The 24,845-nt window shown below is 43.5% G+C and overlaps 1 protein-coding gene across 1 annotated transcript in view; it reads right to left on the minus strand.

Annotated features, from left to right (window-relative positions):
• chrm2a (cholinergic receptor, muscarinic 2a) overlaps positions 1 to 24,845 on the minus strand; it is an 86,651-nt gene that overhangs the window by 54,737 nt on the left and 7,069 nt on the right. The window lies entirely within an intron of this gene.

Here is a 24,845-nt window from a genome sequence, read left to right on the forward strand (position 1 = left end):
TGCCTGTAGGGAAGCCACAGCCCTCTGAGACCATTATCCCCCAAGTGCTGCAGCGCTCTCACTCATACCTCCAGATGAGCCACTAACAGGAGCGCCTCATGTTTAAATGCAAATTTTTTAGCCAGAGCACCTTGCAGGAGCCAAAGCCGTTTAGAAACTTCTTTACCTAAGCCGTGCACGCTTTCTTAAAACAACTCTTAACAAGCTACTGTTTATGTCGTTAGCATATGAAGAGCAAGAGCCAAACAATGTCACACCTGCTTCTGAACTTCAGGCGGAGACATAACTTGAGCTGGAGAAGTTGAGGGAAAGACGAGCGGAGCAGATAAAGGGATAAACCCTCAGGGCAGAGTGTTTAGTACACTAAGTCAGCCGGTGCCAGTGAGGAGATGTAGTGTCACGATAACAACTTGTGTTTACGGCGCGGACGCATTAGCCGTTACCGTCTGCCGCATGCCAATCACTGTTGTGACTAATCACAGAAATCTCAAAGCTGGCGCGTTTAAAGCGAAACAGCTGCCTTGAAGAAATGAAGATTGTTCGGGCCGAATGCAAACAGCAGCGGGGCTTTAGTGAGTGAGTGATTTGGGGGAGGCTGGAGGGTGAGGCATGTTGGGGCCTGTGTGACGCATCGCTGTTGTCTCACAGTGTTAGACAATACATTGTCCAAATGATTTCCCGGCGGTAAAAATCTGCCTAATGATCTTTGTCTCTAGTGCACTAATTCATTTATTATGCTAATAGGAAAAGCCGTTAGTCTGATCAGACACTGCATAAACACAAGTGTTCTTCAATGTTCAGTAATCATGTTGGAAGAGGATTTGAAGGCTCCCAGCAATTCTGGCGCATTATAAGATGATGAAAATTATTCATAAAATTGTCAGATGACGATAAGAGTTTAAAATATCTAATAGGCAGCCTTGGACGTGGATTGCAATCTCCCCTTCGCCGACAGCCGGTTAATTCCCCCGTGAGCAAATGTGAGAAATTCTGAATAAATGTGCGGCAAGGCTTAACATCTAGAGATGAGTTATACTGCGCGCTGATTGGCTGTAGGGTGGCATAACCTAAGATGAGTTTCTCTGCCGCTCCGAGCAGTGGACTTACTGTACAGCATGTGTGTGTGTGTGGCAGTGAAAATGTCCATCAAGGTTATAAAGAACAGTGTCTGTTCTCCCTGGGCGAGGCCTGACCCAGGCGGCTGTTTTTATCCACACTCTATCACCTTAATCTCCCAAGAATTACCTCAGCCTCTGGGGGAGGGGGGGACTCTTATTTAATAAAGTGACCGACCTGCAGAGCAGACTGTCATCACCGAGGAGCAGTAAACGTTTGGTCGAGAACATGCCCATTGAACTGCTCGGACACTACGTGGACCATAAAATCCTGGAATGTGTCTGGCAAAGCTTTGCCACTTGCTGGGTGGTTTGCTGGCTCTGAGCTGAAGAGGGAACCTTAAAGGCCCAGACACATCGATAAACTATCAGGCAAAGGGAAGGCAGCAGGCTTTCGTAGCTGTGTCTTGGCCAAAAAGCTACACTTGAACACACCTCAGAAACGACAAAGTAGACTTTTGGTAGACATTTTAGGATCCACTGACGGGCATTAAAGGTCCCATTTTATGCTAATTTCCAGATTCATACTCTCATTTGGGGAGAATACAAGAAAATATCGAAAAAATGCAGCCCCTTTATTCACCCTCTGGCTGAACGCTCCTGTCTCTTTAAGGCCTTCCTCCCTGGGCAACCCAGTCTGCTCTGATTGGTCAGCTCTCAAAAGCCTGAGCAGGCACGGTCCACAGCTCTGTCAGTGTTACGGCCGTGCTGGGGGGCAGTGACTGTATAACCTTACAGAAGTCCTGATGGCTCATTAAGAGGCACCTAGACCCACTTTATAATAAAGACGGTAAATCTCACTTTCTGCAAAATGGGCCCCTTAAGAATAATTACAGTACTGACAGAAGTAGCCAATCTTCTTGCTAATGGTCTAGTTTGCCTATGTAGGCCACACAGAGGCATAGGTATTAAACTGAGACTGTTTTATGACCGGTTGAAAACTCCTTACAGTACATTTAACTAGTGTTTCTGTGCTATTTCTGCTGTCTTTTTTTAACCACACAAATATGAGAGTTTAAATTGTGTGGCTGGGAACTAATTTATCCAGATGATTGTGTGGACAATCACATTTTGTTCTGTTTTCCTCTGTTTTCACACCTGTAATCAGGTACATTCAAGAGGCATATTAAATTTGATGCCTCAGAGCCGGCTGGGTTGCCGACTAAATCACATCTACATCCGATTACACCTCCGAAAAACAAATATCGCAGATAATTGTCTGCCCCATCTTGAGACTTACCTCCCGTATTCACGCAGCCAGGATAGTCAAATAGTTTTGATAGCAGCTGACAGTCAATTTCAGTTAATGTTCAGAAGATTGGTAACCTGCGGGGGATGGAGGTTGTAAATGAAACCGGGTAAAAGATCTTTAAATTGATTGTTCATCAGCATCAGCGAGTGATAACGACTCTAAAATATGGATGTGGCATCTGTGAATGCGTTATGTTCCTGAGGGGATTTTTAAAGCTGCTTGTTTGCTCATGCTGTCTGTTACTGCAGGAAATGAATCCAAATTTTGGCAACAGGATGGAGAACCGGTGGGATTTTGGATGAACCAATATGACAGGGCAAACACGACACACAACACACTTCTGTTTAAAGGCTCCCTGTGGACTCTTCTTGTGAATAAAGGTTGGTTTACATTCAGTATTACTCATCAAACACATGGTGAGTTGGAAATTGGTGGCAGATATGTGTCACGAACAAACAAATAAACAAACAAACAAAAAGGGGACCCCACTACTAGTGGTCAAAACCTTCACAGTGTACCTTTTAAGTGTTTTTCTAGTGATGGGTTTTTCCCACTCGTTTTACTTTTTATTTCATGTATTAAGTTCAATGTTTTACTGCGCTACTGTAAACACAGAGCAACACTTTTTTGAGGTCAAATTGTTATTTTATTCTACTTCTACAGATTATTTTCTCTTCCTCGTGTTTCAATTGTTGATGTGTTGGTTTGTCAGCAGTATAACGCAAAAACTGCTCAACGGATTTCCACAAAACTCGGATGCGGGATGGGTCTCAGCCCAGAATAGAGCCCATTAACTTCTGATAAAGGGACGGATACAGGACTTTTTTCTCAATTTTGTTTAACATTGCTAGGTAGAGTGTTTTTTCAACATTTTCATTAACTTCTCAGGGAATAAATAATAGATCTTGATGCAAAACTGGTGACTGCAGTGGATTTAAAAATGTATATACACTGGATTAGGCTTGATTGATAAAAGAGGACTGTTGGCCCTTGTCAGAAGAGTAGTGCAATTGTAGTTTAAAGATGGCTATCAGTCCATGAATTGATTGGTTGCTGACAGAAATTGAATTCGCTGTTCTGATCATTGATTTTAGATGCAGTTCCAGCTTCTCAGTTGTGAGGATTTACTTTCATATCTGTTAGTAAACTGAATATCTTTGAGTTTTGGGTCACACCATAATAACCATTATTTATAAATATTAAATTCATAGTCCATTAAAGGTGCTATATGTAAGAATTTAAGTTTAAAACATCCAAGAATCAACAAACAAATCAAAGACGTTGATGTGTTGCAGAGATATCTGCTGAAGTTAGCATGCTAACCAGCTAGCCCCAGTCCATCCTTCGTCCTAATACCACTCTGAGCTCCCAGTCTGGACCGCTAGCTCCACAGCTAACTGAGCTAACCAAACAAAACCTGCATGATTTCACAGAGTACCATCAACAGCAGTCACGTGTTGGACATAAAATAGGGCACACCGAGACAACAGACTAAGAGAATGAAGCTTCCGCCACTTTAAAGCTCTGAAGATGATCTTGCCTGACTGCATGTGGTTCATTGTGGGTTACCTCTGCGTAGCAAATTCACTCTAGTTAGAATAAGCAGAGGACGGTTCACAGAAGAAAGATGTGGCGCCCATGTGACGGAAAATTAGAAAATGTGTTCGCCGAGCTATACGGCCAGAGATGAAACCATTCATATCTCATTTTCTTATCACAACTTCACCTCAGAAAACCCCTCTGTGAAATCGCTGTTTTATGTCTGATGACTTCTGCATTTGCACGAGATCCCCCCCAGAGTGCCGTTTGAACTGTCTTATTACAAAAACATGTTCACACTGCTCTGAACTGTCGGAAGCGCTTTGGAGAGACCTCATCGAAAGCATAAGCAATAAAACAAGCCTTCCAGTGTTTCCATTTTTAAATACTCCAAAGGGAACGTCTGTAATGCAATTTCCTAGTACTCGGTGTCCCCTGACTGCAGCTGCCGGGGCCCTCCTTCCAGTGTGGGCTGCTGCTTTATTGCAACATCAGCATTATGATGGGGAGGAGGGGAGGGGCTGCTTCTCCATGTCTGAACCTGGTCATAGATCTCAGTGGACATCTACACTGGCTCTTCATTATCTGCTCTCAGCCAACATCCCAGCAGGAGGGCATGCGTCTGGATAAAAAGCCTTGATTATGTAACTGTCTGAAAAGGCTGGCTGTCAGCCTACTTACAGGCCCATGCATCAATCTTTTCCCCTGACTCTGCATCTCTTTACAATAACTTCTAATATAAATGATGGATCTATATGCGTGGTCGGCGGGTGAATGTTTTGCATTCAACCATCTGCTCTGATCGATCAAGAAAGCCAAATAACAAGTCACTGAACATGCGTGGACAAGTGCCAGCGTTTATTAAATCAGTGCGTTGACTAATGCAGACATCCATCTTGTTTTCAGAGGCTGGAGGTTTCTCGATGTGCACGTGTAGCCAAACGTTTAACCTCGAAGCACACAGAAACAGTCGGCACAGACGTCCATCGCTCCGGGTGCCGCCTCGGTGAATGCAAAAGCCCAAACCAAACAAAGAGAGTGATTAGTGGATCTGTTTAACCTCAGGGCAGGAGGAGCCGGTTATTAGACCGGAGAGTTTACTTAGCTATTTGCACTGCCGTCTGCCTTCCTCCAGTCCCTCTGCAGCACGTCCCAACACAGTGCCACTCAAAGCTGACAGCGTTAATTAGGGGAACCACCAGTGAATACTTTGGCGGTGAGAGCAGCGAGGTTTTCTCCATCACAAAGTCTGTCTTGATTCCATAAAAGTCATCTGTGACAATCATCCTGTTGAATTTGTAGGACATTAACATGCATGTGAAGATGTAATATGAAAAAATTCTGCATCAAAAAAGGACTATATTTGTTTTATATTTTTTTGAGGTGTGTACCTCTGTCCCAAATGTTTTCGACAATGTTCAAACCTGGAAAGTCAATGAGTTTACTCAAGGCAATGGTCACTTGTCGCTAATTCCGGGACAGGAAAGTCTGAGGACAACGCTCACATTTCACCTCCAGCTCCAGTCAGCAGTCAACATTACAGCTACGTAAAAAACACCCGAAAATGGCGCCACCTCCGTGGATCGCTGCTGCAGGCAGGTTGATAAACTGGTGTGAAGATACAGGTGGTAATATCATCTCTGAGCTCTCCTCTCGTCGGTAAACGGCTCCAGATCCGAGCAGAATGTGATATAATTCTGGGTGTGGGGGGTCTGGCTCTGCATTGTTTGTAGTCCGATGAGCAATTTGGAGTTGAGAGACAACTTTTATAACTTAAATTTATCTGCATATGAGCGCAGATACATTTGAAAAAATCAAAGAAAAAGCTGTATTGTCGTCGGTTGATAGCCGATGGGTTTGGAGGCTCGGAAACCAGAAACCAGAATGTCTGACAGCGAAATCTTGTCTTTTGCTTACAGATTAGACATCCATATGCAGAGATTAAGTTGCCACATGTACACTGTGGTATTGCTCCTTTGAGCAAAAAATGCATATAGATCGTCCGCCACCTGTAATCATGTTCCCTAATGCAGCATTCTCATGACGTGCATAATCGTCCTGTTCATCCTCGCCATGTTTATTCATTTCGTTGAATGACACCGTGCGGTCTCTGTCCAGACATCATCATAAGAATATAATGATCTTTTAATGAGTTTGAGGCTTCACTGCACTCAGAGCCACTGATCTTTGTCACCAGGGCTGCAGACCAGACGTTTACCCCTAACAAGGGAACCACTGAGAAAGTCTCTTTGACGTTACCGCCGACAACATCGCAATCAGGTTTTCCACCAGTTGTTGCTCCTTTTTTTTTTGTAGTTGAACAAACCCATGTTTATTTTGTTACGCTGAAATTGAAGAAGTAGAGAAAATAACATGATTTGAGAGATTAGGTCAAAATGTGCAGATTGAAACGTATTTGCTTGAGATTTATGCTTCGTGTACGTGTCCAAATTAGTTTTAATCTAAAGGGTAAACATTATAGCAAAGATTTCAAATGAGGCAGAAAAATGTTCGAGCCTCAGATGTCTGTTTATTTAACTTTTCACAGAGCATAAATGATAAGCAGTCCAATTTACTCCTTTCCCCCTTTGACAAAACCACCACCTGCATATTTATAGGATTTCATTCTATCAGCTTTTCAAATCCACGCTTTAGAAAAATGTGCTTCTACACCGTTCATCCTCTCTTCAGCTGAAAATCACTTTCTCGGCTTGGTTCAGGAATTTACACAAGGATGAAAAAAGGTCTGGGGCTAAAAGTTCAAGGCCCTGCTTCAGGGAGAGAGGATAATATTTGAATCAACACATGATGAGGATCATATAAAAGGGTATCTTTGCACATTACAGCCAATCAGATGTTCCAACGAATTCCCTCCCAAGGAGATTAGATGAAAATCCACCATGCTTTTGATTTGACAATAATCTTGATGGCAGCTGACTGAACCTTTTTATACAATGCCATCAGGGTTTTTTAATCATACGTGTCTGGGACTGCGTTTGAAAGCTCCAGTCAAGAGGTGGAATTGACAGAATCACATGGCGGCTTTGTTCGAGACTTCACTGGTTTTTCTTCACCCTAATGTAAAAGACAGAGGTGAAGTGTGCACGATATTCTCTGCTAGGATTGTAATTAAATTCACAATGGATGCTTTATTTCTTTTTAGGGGAGACTTGAATTACACTCCTTTTACAAGTTGTTACCTAGCAGGGAATATTTCTACAGAGAATAGCACAGAAATATGGGCTAAGCAGACATTAGTGGAACTTATTTGCTCTCTCTCAAAATGTCTTTCTTTTGTAAATTTGACATCCTTCTTGCTCGTACTGGCTTTAATTTTGTGGGACATTGCATGGGGTTTTAGGCTGAAAGGTACTTTTACACTGCTCTTGATCACCATAATCCAATTTGAGGATTATGGGTAACATTTTTGAGCAAGTATGAACTTGACGTGATTTCAGCAGCTTTTTATATCATTCGAGCCTAATACCAAACATTAAGTCCCTGATTTTTTTTTGCTTTGTAGGGCAGGATTGCTAATTCTATCCCAAGTGGTGTATCATTAAATGCACCTGTGAGTGCGGCGTTACCCTTTGCATGGATATTTTTGCAAGTCATCCACACATACAGCCTCTACTAACCAGTAATTTAAAGGTAAGACAGAGTTCACATTCACCGCAGAGTGACGATAAGGAAATTTAGGGTTGCTTTCGTTAATGAAACTGGTTCTCCAGCACATCAAAGATAACATCCCTGCCCGCCTGGACCCTCACCAGTATCCACACAGAGGATGCCATATCCAGTGCCCTCCACTCTGTCTTCACACACCTTGAGAATAAGAACAGTCACATCAGAATCTGTTTATTGACTTTAGCTCAGGATTCAATATAATGTCACCCATGAAGCTGATTAGAAAACTTAACACTCTGGGCTTGAGTACCACACTCTGCAACCAGATATTGGACTTCCTCACAAGCAGACCCCAGACAGTTCAGATTGGCAATCACACCTCCTCTACTTTAGTGCCCAACACTGGAGTCCCCCAGGGCTGTGTGCTCGGCCCCCTCCTGTTCACACTGTACACCCATGACAGCACTCACAGACATCAAGAGATCACTATTGTGAAGTATGAGGACGACACCACCACCATTGGCTCTATTACAAACTATGATGAGAGCTCATATCAGGAAGAAATCAACGATCTTGCAGAGAGGTGCACAGAGAACAATCTACTGCTCAACGTTAGCAAAACCAAGGAGCTGATTGATTTTAGAAAAAAGGAGGCACCACCCTTGTAAAAAACAATGCACAGAAAATCCTCTTCTTAAGAAAACTTCTCATTCTTGTCAGAAGAGCAATAGGAAGCATCCTGACTGGAAACATCACAAACTGGCGTTGTTTGTGCACGGCCCAGGACCGAAAGGCTCTACAGCGGGTATCCACTGCCATACCCACAGACTCCGGAGCAACTTCTTTCCCCAGGCTATAACTTGCATTTTGTTGTACAACCATGTGTTGTAAAATAACAAATGAACCTTGAATGTAGAGTAACACAAGTTGTGAAAGACAACAAGTTATCCTTCAGGTTCAAACACTTGGCCTGTCATGTCACACGGTCAAAAATGATTAGTCTGTGATCGCCTGTTCTGACATATTAATCATCTCAAAAGAAGAAAAGATCTTATATCGCCTTGCCAGTTCCTCTATTTTGTCTTTGATCATGATGCTGAAGCGACATGGCAAGAGTACAGTGATAGTGACTGAAATAGAAGAGAATAATTCCTCCCATTTGCAGACAATTTTACTTTATAATTATGAACAAAGCCTAGAGGCTGCACATATTCACTGTATAGATTTAACAATGAATTAAAAACCTGATGGAATATTTGTATTTTAGAAAATATTGGTATATAACTTTTTCACAGGCTGCGAATCATCTTCTAAATCCCTCTGCAAATCATCTTGCAATCCTCTGGGAGGTACCAACCCGCTCTCTGCTCTAGATTAATACCAAGGCATTTCTTTGGAATTGATTATTTAACTCTTTTTTTTCAGTGTTATGTTTTATCTCGGCGCAGCAGAATGGCTCCGCGCTGTCATACAGGGCTTTGCCGGCGAATTGAAATCCTCCAGCGCAGGTGTGGAGAGCGGCGTGGTGAAGAGGCTCCTTCACTTCTGCACTCGGCTGATAACTTTAACATTTGACCACGTATTGTGCTCAGGCGGCCGGTCTTATGAAAGCATGCAGCGGTGCTTTCCTCCAAACGCATTCCCATATTTTTTTTGTTCTCGCACGACTTCGAGTTTTTAAAAAGGGGAGCGAACTCTTGAAAAGCCAATAGATGGTGCGCGGGTTCAGTTGCTGCAGCCCGACTAGATTAATGAGCATTTCTTATCAGCAATCTGCTTATTTTGGTCGCTACTTTGGTGGAAGCTTCTGACAAATTGAACCGCTCATGCTAAGTGGGAAGCGGGGATGCATTTTCGAATTTAACTCCACTGTGGTCAGGTTTGAAATTATTATTTCAAAGAGTCAGCAGTTTGTATTTCTCAGATTCAGGTTATAACAAATGGAGAGTTTCAGGCGCTCAAAATGGCTTTTTAATGAATTAGTCAAGCCTGGAAATGAAAACTTCTGCTGTCAGCTGGATGGCAGTCAGACCTGTTCTCTCTGCTGCTACGAGAAGAAAAAGGATGAAGTGCTTGCATGCTGATTTTGTAACTAGGTTATTGGTCACTCTTCCCCTCACTCTTTCTACTTATTCCTCTTTTTCTCCTCTGCCTTAAGTCTGTTAGATTTCCGTGGATGTCGTGTTCATGGAGTGCTTTCACATTTTCAGAAACTTTAAAAAAATTACAGGAACAAACACATTCCCTCACAGAAACATGACATTTCGGGGGGTAACCTTGCTCTTGCTCTTTCCTGGTTACATGCACAAGCAATGAACCATTTCCATGCAACTGACCGATCCCCGAGCCCCTCCTCCCGTCACCGATTCCCCCGTTTTCACACTGCAGCCATTTTCCGGAGCGATTTCAAGGGATAATAGCACTCACAAATCATCCGCCGGGCAGTGGAGCCCATGAAATTGATGTGCCTTCATTTCAAAACAATGGAGGTGCCTTATGAGGGGCCTCATGATGTCATAACTTTAGTAGCTGACAGGCCCGGGCAGGTGTGTTTTGGCCCCAGGATGGGCACAGGGCCAATGAAAATTCAGGACAGCTTAATCAATCCGCGGTATCGAATGAGGTGGCAGGACTGTGGTGTAAGCAGCCACCAGACACGCTCAATCATGCTCTCTGCACTGAGCGAAACCGACAGCTTTTACTTAGAAAAGCAGGCCTCCTTATCTCCCTACAGTTGAGTAATGCTTCACTGTCTATCTGTCGGCATCGCTCCGCAATTTCCAGTCCAAACAATAAGAGCGATAAACAACTCGGGAGACCATAAAGACTGAAATTGGCTGGAAAACATGAGACCAAAGCAGATATATCAACAACCCTTCCTCTCTCATACAGAGGAGTGTGATGCCAGTAGGAGTTGAGTTTTGTTCGAGGGATTGGGCAATAAATTATTCACGCGTCCGAGTGAAAGGACGCCATAAATCTCGGGAGGTTTTTGAACTGTAAATGAGCGGGGTTGGAGCTGTCGGCCTGATTTCAACGTATTAATTAAATTAAAACAAACGGACGATATTTTTCACAGGGAAAAAACGTCCACAGTATCCATGAGACGCTTTGCTTCTTTTAATTAATTCCTCCCGTGCTCGTTGACATTTCTCACAGAGGGTGCATGGGTTAGGCACGGCTCCTGTATGAAAAGATTAAAAAGCCACTTACATGCCAAAAAGAATTACGGATGACGGAGGTGCATGGCTTAATTGGAAATTGATTGACTTGGCCGTGTTACACCTGGTCTCATAACATTTCACATCCCTCATGCGTCGGGGAGCTTGATGCATTTTTCAATAACCAGCAGCAGCATTTCACACTGGTGCCTCTCTGCGGAAGAAGTTGTGTGGATGAAGCCATGTTGCCTCAACACATCCAAGCCAAGCACTTCAAAGAGAGCGGGTGGGGATGATCTTTGCATGACGGATGCAGCTTTCCAGGCTGCGAGTGCCGGGGAGCGAGCCGCACCTCCGTATCTGAGTTTCATGAGCCGTTGCCCTGCAAGTGCTACAAACAAAAAACCACACTGGTGTCGAGGAAGCGGAGAAAGATCAGCTCCGTCCTTTTCCAAGATGGATGCCTGGTGTCATTTTGTGGAGCCGCTGATTGTTTCTGCTCATGCAGCACAAAGCAAGCGTGACGATTCCTGACATCTGATGGGCGAGCCCACACATTCTGACCCGACGCTGCCACCGTTTTCAAATCTGCATGTAAGTGCCGCTCGCTAATCGCTTTTGTGGAACACGCCCCAGATGTTTAACCTAATTTCCATCAGCTGTTTTGCAGTTTTGTCTCTGGATCAAAGATGCAGTGAATTACATTTATAGCCAACTCCTCTGCTGAGAGATAATCACATAAAGCCGCCGTAGAACACTTTTTAAGGCCGTTGTCTCTCTGGCAGACGTGTTTCAAGGGTTTAAACTCCAATACCCCAAAAACCCATTAACAGAGTTAGGGAACAGCACACAGCATGCAACTTTATCAGCTTTGGCAGATAGTAAAGGGTTGAAAGAGGCAAACGCTCCAGGCAGAGAGCCCCACAGCTGAATATAGAAGCAACTGGAGAAGATGAATTTTTATTAATGGCCGCTACATGCAGCCTCTGAAATACTCTTACTGTACCGAACCATCTGGGATACATTTAACCAAATTTGCCATGTGAGATAACGTCTTCCTGCTAATTCTGACGTTTTTGCTCACTTTCACATTCAACACTGTGCTTTGGACCTATGCATGAGTATGCAAGAACCCGGCTGGACTGAGATGGAATTTATGTCCAATTTGTGAGAAACAAGCAGAAATTGTCACCATTTGACAATCTGCATGGAAGCAGCTTTCACAAATTGCTTTTGTGAATAAGCTCCTGGGTAGTTTTTGGGCTCGTGGCAATTTTTCCCTGCTTCTCATGCAGAGGCTCCCAAAACCCTGAGCTGCGGATGGACGCAGGTCCCGGGAACATTTTATGGTGGACCCAAAGGAAACAAATTGATCCGGCTAAAAAGGCTGGATACAATTTACATAATTTTATGACCTATTAGAGGCTATTTTCTACATTTAAGAGCATATTTTGCTTGTTTCTACTGGTTGCTGCACGAACCTTTCCTTCACCGAGGCTCCACCTTGTTGGCAAAACTTTGTAGAAGACAAAGAAGACAGGAATTTACTGAAGGACAGAGGACATGCAAGTATAGTAAGAGACATGTGATACAGGGAGCCGGAGTCACACCATGGGACCTTGTTCTGGAAAAGCTTTGTACAGTAGTGAAAGGAGAGGGACAAATGCCATGAATCACACACGTTTGTCATTTCAAAACATTTTTAACCTGAGTTTGCATCAAACCAATGAAATATAAGACTGTAAATACATAAGCAGCTCACAGAACTGACCAACTCTCCCTTCTGTGTCGAGCTGGCGGCCATGTTGGTGTTGGTGACGTGTTTTCTGCTTCACTGAGCGGTTTAACACAAAACTAGATGATATTTTACTTTATTTACAACAAACTGCAACTGTCTTGACTTGGAAAATTATCTTTCAAATAGACAAACATCAAATGTGTAGTTCATGGCACAATTCAAACAGGATCAAAACTTTATTTCTCTCTCCACATTGACAGTTTTTGTACTAAATACTCACGGCAAAAAAGTTATAGGATTTAGGTGTTCGACTGTGTCATGTGAAAGGATAAGTTCACCCAAAAATGAGAACTGAATCATTCTCTACTCATACTGAAGGTCATGTGAAGTTTCATAGTTGAGCTTCACAGCTAAACAGCGCTGCAGCATTCTCCTAAACAACTGAAGTAGATGGAGAACAAAAACACTTGAAAGAAACATAAAATGGCTCCAAACAGCTCGTCTGGTGTAATCCAAGTCTCTGGAAGCCCCGTGATCCCAAATTGATTTGAAAGGATGTAATGTACTCTCGCACGAACGCTTTTAAGTTTCGCAACCACAGTGAAGATTTCCGCTTTATGAAGTGGGTTTATAAAGGGAGTTGACGTGTTGGAAACGATTCCCTCAGTACAAAAAGAGATGAAGCAATTGGTGTGCGCGTTGCCTTCGACTCATCCCGCTGTGAAGCTCCGGAAATGTTTTGTCAACTATGAAACTTCACCCGACTTTTCCATCGGCGTGGGGTCGAGTAGATGATGATTGAAGTGGCAGGGAAAAGTTTTGAAAAAGTTGCCACTGCGAGTATATTGAATTGTTTGAGTTTTACTTTCGGGTTTTTATCTCGGGGAGAAACATTTAAAACCGAGCTAACACAGTTTGCGGTACTTAAACAGATTACACATCAGGCTACGGCGGCAGACGGAGACCATCTTCGTGACGGAGGGAAGGCACGCACGGCTGCCTCCTCGGGCTCGAGACAGACGCAGACTGACAGGAGCTGCGTGGGGATGGCGGACGGAGGAAACTCCTCTCGTCTGCCCGTATGTACGTCAGCCGGGGTCAGTGGCACAGCGGTTCTCGGATGTAAATGCAGCTAAGCACAGTGGCAGGCAGACACATGCACACACCTCTCCATGAGCAGAGCACATCTCTGGCTGTCAGATCGGACCGAGGAGGTTAAGGGAGGTCAGCGTGGCAGAGCAGGAGCAGCCAGACAGCTTGTCAATGCTGTTGACAACCAGATGGATGAACCAATACGTTTGGGAGCCGCAGCTCTACTTCCCTTTTTTATTAACACATGCTACCACTGCACTTGGACATGCCCCAAAATGTTCATACTGGTTAGTCATTTACCGCGAGCACATCTGAACAGTCCCCGATGGGTAAATCTGCAATTCTATTTTCTCGTATCCATAATCTGTATGCAAAGCATCCTCGGCTCGCAGTGCTCATTCGGAGCCGCGGATCTATATGTGCTGTTTATCGGGCTCGGTTGGCTCAAGCTGGCACATTCATTTGTCACCGCTGTGTGTCTTGGAGCAGAATCTGATCCCAGAGTCAACATTAACATGGCTTTTCTAGGGCAGCAGCTTCATTACGGAGCCGCAGCATGGTGAACCAGACCATTACTGCTCTGGCGAAAGAGAGAGAGAGAGAGTGTGAGCGAACACGGAGGGGGGAGATGGGAAAGATGAGAGCGGCGAGGATATAGGATAAGCAGAATGATGAAGTGGGGAGAGGGAATGAGGGGAGTGTGAATGAAGGATGCTAGGAAGGAGGAAAAGAAGTGACCAAATAAATCACCAGCCAACAGATAATTGGACGAGCTGCACTCGAGGGACGGTCGCGGCACCATGAAAAGTGACACCGTGATTTGCAATTAACTTCCAAGAGGAGGAATGGGGATTTAGTTCCCTTTGGATTAATTCCAGGAATGTGATACCTGACAAATTGTCGCCATAATGAATCTGTTGGGCTGCAGGAATCATTACCATCATTTAACTCGCATGATGGCGCCTCCTCTGTAGGGAGCAAAACGCCTCGATCTGAGAAGAAGAAAAACATCAAATTAGCACCGGAGGCAGACCTGGACGTCTGATGACCCGCTGTGATAAACATGTACGACCATGACGAGGCTGCACCGCACCGGCTGTCGAGGCATCGCGCGTCACTTTTGCAAGTGCCGTACGGAGAAAGTGAAGTGACCTCAAGGACGAGATGATTCAGTGGACATGGCGATAATTAAGCCCGACCACACAATCACACTCTCGCAGAGGTGTAATTTAAAGATAGGATCGCGTCCGAAACAAGGTTAGACTTCGTTTATCTGCAAAAATAAATGCGTTCCCTAATAAGGCAGAAAGTCTGACGGCACGAAACTTTCTTGTTCTCACTTCAATCGAGACACAAAGGAGTGGACTCGTGAGTGGTTTCAAGTGTTAAAGTACTGCGCTGGAACAAAATGTCAAGGTCAGATTGTGTTGTGAGAGTGTTTCTCTCTCTTCTTTCTTCGGGCTAATTTTGGCACTTTCTGTTTTACTAATTCAAAAGCTGACAAGTGGCGAAATGACAAGGAAATCTGAGGAGGGAGGGAGAGAGAGCGCTGGGTCCACACAAACAGCCAGTGTTCTCACCCCTTACAATAACAGAGCAGAAGGTATGGAGGCCCTGAGAGGCAAGAGAGAAAAACAATGGTGATGCATTTTCAACTTTAATCTTTTTTTTCCCATCTGACAAAACAGGTGGAAACAAAGTTTTTTGGAGGATAATTAAAGGTATCATTGATCCCATCCCATCTCCCTCCTTCCATTGGATTCACATCACCACACACTACTGTTGTTCGAATCATCTGCTCCCTCAGGTGGTGGCCAGTTGCTAACGCTAGCCAGCTACTGTTAGGGCAATGCCATTTTTACATGTTTTTTTCCCACAAACTGGCAACTACCAACGCTGATGAAAACAGTGTTGTACTATTGGCTCAAAAGCCTCGTTAGAAACAGGAACTAACTGTCCGAATTCTTACAAAGAAGTAAACAGAACAATCATTTTGGACCTGACGACTTTTTTAAAATGATTAATTCACAATCATCATAGCGTTTTGAAGGAAGATACTTTTATTCTGCACCTTTCTACAAGCTCTGTGGATGACAATATGTCAATGACAATGATTTGTCTACATAAAATGCGTCAGTATGACCTTCACAGACTGACAGGTGGAATCTTTCTTTTGTCAGGATCATTTTTCTTAGAGTTTGTTTTTGTAATACTCATTTTTTGACAGAAAAGGACTTAAAGCAAGTTTTCTTGTTAGCTGTTAGACCCATTTGTCTTTTTTTTTTCATCAGCCAAAAGTTTCACAGATGGGAAAACAAAAAACAGAACAAACGATGATCTTGGCAAAACTTTTTTTTAAAAATCTGAAAATGGATCACGACACTTTTTTTTTTGAATGCTTCTCAAGGCTTCCCTAACAATGCCAGCGTAACGTTTCCTGCATTTTTGCTCAACTCTTACTGAAATTTTTGCCTTTGCTTGACCTGAACTTGTCCCAAATTAGAAATCACCTGGATCTAATTGAACATGGACTCCACCTTAATCACTCTGATTAGCCACCTGTGGCACATATGCTTTGTATTATTCTGGCAATGGCCTGTTGTCACCGTCTGTGTTTGAAGAAAACCGGTTGACCTTTTGAGCAAATCTTCCTCTACTGAAGCACTAATTACAGTAAGAGTCTCATTAGGGGCCGAGCGATTGCCAATTAATGGGTCCTCAAATGCAAAATAAGATACTCAGCACTGATCACTGGAGGCTGCGTCAGCTCACGACCTAAAAAGTTAATATTACTTTGAGAAGTGAAAGGTTGTCTTACAGAGACATTAGCCCAAAATAAAAATAAAAAAAGGGGGGAAGCATCTTCAAAGTACCTCTGATCACAGAGATCACAGTTTGAAGAGTCACCGAGAAACTGGGAACATTTCTGATTGAATGAGGTCTGTGAAGTGCGAAAAAAAAGTCAAAGAAAGTGTGAGCTGCTACAGGTGCCTCCTTAAAGCAACTGAGACTCAATGAATTGCCACTTAAAGGGCAGCTCCACCAATTTGACCCCTTAAAGTGTGTGTACAGGTCGTGGGGAGTGCTACTAGATCTGTGAAGAAAGCAGTTTAAAGCCTTTTTTTACTGCAGAGGAAGCTACTTGTAATCTGATAAATTGCCTCCAGTGATGTCACTCAGTGGCTCAAAATTGCATTGTGGGTAATGTAGGCGCCGGGTATTGAAAAAGGAAGAAGAATGAGGGGAATTGAAGGACGTGATATCTGTGATTCTGCTGTGTGGATCATTTGTTTTTAAACTAACGAGTCCAACAATGTTGTAAAATGCAAACTGCTTTTCAAAACCTGGCGCCTACATTACCCACAATGCATCAGATTCAGATTACATGCTGCCCCCTCTGGAGGCATTTATACTACTTTTTTCACAACTCAAATATTACTGAACTCATATTTGGCCTAACGTGAAACAGATTGTTCACTCCTCCTTTAAGAGCAGAGTTTTTGAGTCACGCGTCTCGGCCAAGTACACTTTGCAGAAACTCCAGAAGCACTGAAGGCGTAAGATTGATGATCTCCCTAATAAGAATTCAAGGATTCTCAAACCTGTGACTAACCACAGTGGAGAATGATGAAGTGCCAAGCTCACTCAAAAACATCTGACACTTAAGTTTCAGCTCAAAGTGAATCATCCGCAGTATGATTCCCACAAATGCAGAGAGTGTATTGATACTCCTGTCCCGGCTTCAATGCTAACAGCTTCCAATTGTCAGGGGACCGGGGGGATTGAGACCTCTCTGATTTAGCTATGTTGGCCGGTATCGATTGGACTGGAAAACTGTGTAAAATCGGAGAGAAGTGCGATGACCTTGTCTCTCGCACTCCTCGCCTGATTGACAGACAAAGTAGAGACAGCTGTGGAGATGTACCTGCATAACAATGCTCTCCGTCTGAGCTCTCCGGTTGTCCAGCTGAATAGGAGACACAGTGAGGCGGCAGTCGGCACGTCTTCGGTTGTTGTAAAGTGATGCCTGTCTGAACAATTTGATCAAATCCCTCGAATCATACCCCGAGCCAAATATTCGCTCAGAGATTTGATTTAACGGCTCTTAAATGGACGTGACGCAGCTCGCACTGTTTAGTCACTACAGTTACTAATCAAAGAATTGTGTCGTTACTCACGTTGTATACGATTTTAATTACCAGGTGGAAAGAGGCAAAATCAAATGTGTCTTTTCATGCGCACTTGTGGGAAAAACAATTGCCTCGTCTCTGCTGGTATCCAGGCAATTTAACACAGCAACGACGTCTATTGTGCCCGTCAAGAGGCTCTTCAGCCCAGGCAGTCTCCGAGGGGGAAAACACGGTTTGAGAGGCTCTTCATGAAGTACAACCACTGCTTTAGTGATAAATAAGTCAAATAAGCTGAACTCGTCGGCTATAAAGTCAAGAAATGTCGAGCGAGTGACTCGAGGAAGTTCGGTCGAGCGTGTTTGGCCTGTTAAATGTGCAGTTTGGCACATTTTGAGGCAATTTTAGTTAATCCTAGCTCCCGCACCCTCATATTGGTACTAAGCGGTGTAAGGAAGGCCAACCTCTTTTTTATATTGTTTTATATAAAACAAAGGGCTGATGTGGACATATGTAAGGTTTAATAATGTATTCCTAACTGGCAATTACACGACAATCTCATGACGTAGCGCAAACAAATTACTTCCTACAGTACCTCATTATTTCTGGCTAACTACCGTGTATTTTTCTACATGGATACTATTTTCCCAAGTTTCTGCATCTGTTGGTCCAGTGCTGAGTGAGAATGCATCAGCCTGCAACCGCAAAACAGGCTGCGATGTAGTCCAAGGAGGCCAAGTAGGAGAGGAAATAAAAAAAATAAATTTGATTTCTCTGTAGGGTCTCTTCCATAATGCTGTCAGATATTTAGAATAATGATTTTAGCCTGTCAGCTGCAAAAACCTTGAGCGGACGCACATTAGCGTACATTGATTGCAGTGGTGTGCAGTTGCCCCAAAGGCTTACACTGCAGCCTGTTTTCACGGCTGCCGGCTGCAGCGCTCTCGCTCAGTGCAAGACCAGTTTGAATAATTGTTGTCCCCAGGAGACAAAAAAAAACATAGTAAAGTAGGGTCAGGTGGAAAAAGTGACCTTTTAACAAACTAAAGATGGTATTTGACAAGTACAAAGTGGAAGAACAATTAGTTTAGCCACACAGGATAAGAACTTGGAAAAGTTCTTGTTTCACTGTTTGTTGAAGCGTCTTCATGTGATCGGACATGTCTTTTCTCTGCTCTGACTGCTTTGTTTGTAAGAGGGCTGTCAAAAAGGGCCATCAGAGAGTGTGAACATAGGGCCGGCCAGCGCCTCACACAGTGAATCTATCCCACAGTCTGTTTGTGTTCCACTGACACAGTGTAGTCTCTGGACTCTGTCGGCAGTCCTGTTCCTGTCAAGTCAAATAACAGCATTTCAGATGGGCTCCTCGCTCCGACAAGGCTCATGGCTGCGCAGCTGGAGGCCAGAGGGGTTAAAAAAAAAGCTGTTTGGGAAATGTACAGACCTCGACCGTGTACCTGCTGCAGAATGCAAAGACGAAGCCCGAGAAGTTCCTCAACTCACATGAACACAGAAACTCGGATAACCTAGAAGTGCTCACTTTGCTTCTCGCTGGCATTTCTTTCAAATGTCAAAGCATTCACCTGGAACAAGTTACACAGACCTTCAGGGATCTTCTTGGAGAATGTCAAAGCGAACTGTGAGTCTGTACAAAGCTTTGGGTAAAGTGCAACGTCCACTGGCTTCTCATAGTGAAGCCTGAGGGGGAGGAAGTGAGACATCCAGGTCTCAGACGACTTGGTCACGCTGCACTTATGAAGTATACATGTAATCTCGGGCTTATGCGTTGTCTCTTAAATAACCCGGTCATGTTTATCCTATCCGGGAAGAATCCCATGACCCCGTTTCCTGTGCAACTTGGAATAATACTGCGGGTCTACATACTCCAGTGATTTCCTTGATCTGTCGCCCAAGGCCCCGCAAAAACAGGACAGTTGTCTGTTCTGAGGATATAAAAAACAAAGACGTCCACCAAATGCCAAATCAAACGAGACGGTGGTATTTACTACCATTATCTGTGTTTCGTCTCACGTTTACTTTTAAAAAGACAGCGTAGACAGAGTCAATAAATTGCACCGGCTGACCACATAAAAGGAAACTACAGTTTACAATGCCTCGGGGCATTAAAAAAAAAAAAAAGGACACAGGATGAACCCTGTTACACCCGAGGCAATAAACAGCTCTTCACTTGCAAAAGCGCAGGAATAAACCGAGAGCTGACACACAGCCCAATAACAATAACAGACAATGATTGTCACTGGACTTAATAATATCGGCTCAGGATGGGAAACACAGCAGCCACTCTTCCACCCCCTCGCTGCTGCTGTAGTGTCTCTCCATGGCGTGGAGAGAAGAATGTTTACCTTTTGATTTGATCCGCACTATGAAGGGTCAGGACCTGCGTTTATCTGTTGAGTGTGTACACAGCGGCGAGCTCCGTGTCAAGCCGTCTGTCTCCGCGGCTGCTCTAATTCTCTCTCTCTGAAGATGGTAATTGCTTGACACAGATTTCTGGACACGTTTTTCTGCATAAAAATAATTTCTGAGCCTGATGAAGACCCCTGAAGCCTCTCCGGCTAATGTTTTCTTAAATGAATGATTGCCAACACTCTGGCAGGGGGCAAAGTCAGAGTTCTTGGGGGTTTTAAATAGCCTTCATTAAAGTGAAAACATCCTCCTGTTGCCCCCGTGGACAGATATCTTTCATTGTGAAATGAACTGAGGGTGAATCTGGTGGTTTCGGGTGAATAGACTGATTGTCACAGGGGAGCAAATTTCTTTTTTCAAATTCTCAGGAAAGCCCAGGGACACATTTTTGCGAGCAGAGAATAACGATTAAGATTGTAATTACAGAAAGCAATAAAGCACAGACTTATCTTGTTTATGAGTATCCGTAACCTGATGGATGAATGTGATTCACAACACACAATTGTAGTTTTTCTTGCAAAGCGTGAATCGATAATAATCAAGCACAGGCCTTGGGCCAAATCCGAACTTTAGAAAACCCTTCATGCGCCACTAAAAGTGATATTACAAAGCATATTTTGGAGCAACAATCACGTAAGTCAGACATTAATGCTGAATTATGTGATCCCCTATACGCTTGATTCAATATCTAGCTGTGATACCTCTGGGGAGAACAATAGCTCTAGCTGCTTGTGGAGGCTAACTGTCTTGTTCAAAGTCTCCAATCATGCTAGCAGCTCTGTGAAGCCATACGTAGCCTGTACATAGGTCCTTTGAGCTAAATGCTAACATTGGAAGGCAACATGCTCTCAATTTCAATGCTAACGTACTGGAGTTTAGCAGGTATGATGTTCACCATGTACACCATCTTGCTAATTAGCACTAAATACATGTTCACCACCTTTGTTTACTGTCTTGACATGCTAAAACTTGCTAATTAGCGACAAACACCTGTTTAACACCTTTGTTTACTATGTTAGCATGCTAAAACTTTAGAATTAGCATACACAGATGTTTACAATATTTGTTTACAGTGGTAGCATGCTAAACCTGGCTAATTAGCTATAAACACATGTCAACAATGTTTACCACCTTTGTTTAACTTGTTGTCATGCTAAAACATGCTAATTAGCACTGTAGGAGGGAAAGTCAATGCTTGCACCAAACTTTGTGGCTATCTAGCTGCTGCGGCGTTTCACTCAAAAGCGTGAATGCTAACATCATGGTGGCGCTAGTAAACAAGTCATGGGATCACCAAGGTCATGAGGATTTATCATCCCGATGTTCACAGCCATCCTTTCAGTATTTGTTGAGATATTTCAGTAAAGTGGTGGACAGGCTGACAAAGTGTGTCCAGGCAGAACAACGGAAAGACAAAGACAAGAAGGCAGTGATTCATTATTGATGTCAAGTTCAGTACATGGTGCCTCCATTTGGCCATTATTCCTGTTTATCAGCTCCAGGCAGGTCTGTAATTAGGACAGCAATACCTTCAGGAGTACAGTTAGACTTTTATTGCCTATTCAAATGAAAGTCAGCTGCCAGCAGCTCATTGACTTGCACTGAAAAGTGGACGGATTAACGCTTTTACTTCTAATGCATCAGACATACTGACGTGCAATCTGCGGTAAATCTACAAAACTCTCAATGGGATATAGATCATATGCATCCATTCAGGAGTTTGGGCATTTTTAGCGTCCTTTTTGGAAATGGTCAAATGTTTCCCTCGGTCTTGTTTGTCTGCAGGGATAAAAATGGCTTGAAATCATTTCGACAGTGGCTTTTGCTCTGTGGAACAAGCAAAACCTCCCGTCGAAAACAAAAAAGAAAGAAAGCAGCCTTCGACTGCGTAAGCTTGGATTTTGCCCCCCTGAAATACCAAGTACTCTTCCTGTTGGCTAATTGCTTGTTAGTGCCCCTGGCCCAAGAGAAGAAAAAGTCACACAGGGCTACTTCAAAAACACCCACACAAGCAACATCTGCTGCAGCACAGTGAGATATTAAGGCGCCCTGTCATGTTGGTGCCGAACACAAGAACTTGTGACAACAGCCCGGGCTGTTTCCCCCTGCTGCTCGAGCTGCGGCACAACAATTAGAGAGGAAAAGTAATCAGAGGAACGAAAATGCATTCCTACTTTCTTTCTCTTCACCCAACTCTCTTCAAAATTGTTTGCTTTGCTGTGTGTGCACCCCGACAGTGCGTGAATGTGTTCGCTCCAGAGGAGAAGCTCGATTCTAGCTTTCTTTTTTTGGTCTCATGTCTTACAATCTCCCATCATGGAGGAATTAGGCCTGCTGGCAAGTGCAGTAACCCCTCCCTGCCAAGGTCCGATGAGAGCAGACGAGCGCACTGAATGTTTTATGCAGCCAACGATAATGGCAGAGCCAGAGCTTGAAGTAGCTGGCTGGAATTATCTGGTACTGAAGCTTAGAGTAATTAAGAGCAGGGAATGGCCGCCCGACATTATTGCTGGATGAGCAGCAAGACTGTGGAGCACCTGGGGCTTTTGGAAGCAGAGTCAAAGGGATCTCTGGAGATTTTTTTTTTTTTTTTTTGTAAAGTAGTACATCTGCTGCTGCTACTGCACAGATTTTCACAATGACAGAAATGTATAGTTCTTCTAGATGCAGACAAACAAACGCAAGCTAGCATTAATATACAGCCAGCTTGATCGAAAAGAAAATGAGATGAGAGCGATGACGGAGAGGAAGAGACTTTTTTACAGCGTTTTGAAAAGCCTGGGTTAAATGTCATTGTCTGTGCTATTCAGAGGTGCCTTTTAACGTGTAAACAAATCTTAATTTTCCTTTTCTGATTGCAATTGTGCAACACCGTGGTGACCTGCTGTGGTGAAAAGCCCACCTGTAGAGATATTTTCTGAATTTGCCAATTTGTCATTCCTTAAATGGGAACTGTGTAGTTTTTGGAGAAGAAATTCAAACCCTGAGTTTTAATATTTACAACATTAATGAGGTAATAATACAAACTCATAAAACTGAATAAACAAGCTGTTCTCAGAGGAAAATAAGTTGGCCCACTACACTGTTCGAAGCTAGAAAGATGGCAGGGTCCGCCACATATAAACAAAGTAAAACAGTATGAAACTGTGTTGTCCTTTTGAGGTCAGTTTCTTTATTCACTCAATGACTTGACTCAAGCCAAGTCAATGGAGACCTTTCTCCAAAACTACATACTGCTCCTTTAAAGTCCCTCCTGTTGAAACATACATATACTAGAAGTGTGATAATATATCATGGCACACTATATCACAATCCAAAACTGTGACTATAATGCATGACAGGGCTAAAAATGGAGGGTAGTATTAATTAAGTTCGTGGAGTTAATCCCAGTTCAGACCAAAGACTCACGACGAACTGAACCCGTCTGAGCTCGACTCGGGCCGGCTGGTGATATTTGCCGGCAGCTCAGCTCATCAAGTCGCTGGTGGCTGGTTTTAATGCACGTAATCCGGTCAGCTTCTCGTAGCAGAGTCAGCTTGTTAAGTCAGTTACAAACAGCCAGCTGGTCGAAACAGGCGTTTTTGGAAGGAATGAGAGAATCTCCTCATTAATTTGTCTGAGCAACAGCCGTGACTGTATGACACAAGCCTTAAAGTTTAAATTTGGCCTACAGCTCTCTTACTCATCCGCTCTCTCGCTTCGCAACACACCTTTTAGTGTCACCGTGTCATCGCTACCAGAGATGCAACTGTAGCAAGTTACTCACTATCACTGTGCTCATTCATATTTGAAGGCGCTACAGATGATGCTACACAAAAAAGCTCGAAAAGCCAGCAGTTAGAACCGAAGTACAGAGAGCCGTTGCGTTTGAGGTGATGCACCGCCTCGTCAGGTCGCATCGGTGTGAACTGGCAGGTTTTTCAGAGCACAAACAGGCACATCGGAAGCAGTTTCTGGCTTCGACTTTTTGGTCTGAACAGGGGAAAAGGTGCTGTTTATTTCCACGCAGGGAACAATTAACTGTCATCTGTTAACAGCAGTCAGAAGTTTCAACAATTTGCTGACAATGTTGACAAGTGTGTAGTTAAAAAGCTGTCCCCGTCCTTCTCCAGACATCTAAACAGTTTGTGTGAAGATGTTTAAAATGAGTTTATGACCCGGGGAGGTGTTTGGATTAGAATGTCCTCAGAAAGGTGAAGAACAAACGTCTGAACTTGGACAGAAGATTCTCCCGAACGTTTTTATCCTTCAGTTTATGTGAATGTAAACACCTGCTCGTGAGACGTTCAGGTACGTGAATGTCTTTCTAAAACAACTTTTATCAGCAGGCGGCTGTTTTCAGCGATAAATCCGTTAACTGTTTAACATATTCGACGTTTCCAGGTCTGAAAAGTGAAACCGATGGCTCTTTCTAATGGCAACACCACTGGTTGCAAAAAAGAAGTCGGATTGTATGTAAGCTTATGAGAAAATGACACTACTTCTCACTTGATTTATTACCTCGGTGAACAGTTTCCTAATGAGATTATGATCACAATCTCTAGTTTCAAGTCTTTTTCAATACAGCACGATGTTCATTTTGTAGATTAAGGTCCCATTAAGAGTAAAAAAGACGATAAAGCAGGTTGTGCTTTCGGACGTGGCTACCTTGTGATTGACAATGACGTGCCTTTCAGTTCATGGTCAGATACAATCAGGAAATCCTCTCTGTTGTCTGCATATGTTGCTCTTTTTATTTCTCTTTTTTGTTCCTCATCATCTCCTCTC

Source organism: Pagrus pagrus (assembly GCF_965226575.1).
Source record: "Pagrus pagrus genome assembly, chromosome: 23".
Classification (NCBI taxonomy): Eukaryota; Metazoa; Chordata; class Actinopteri; order Spariformes; family Sparidae; genus Pagrus; species Pagrus pagrus.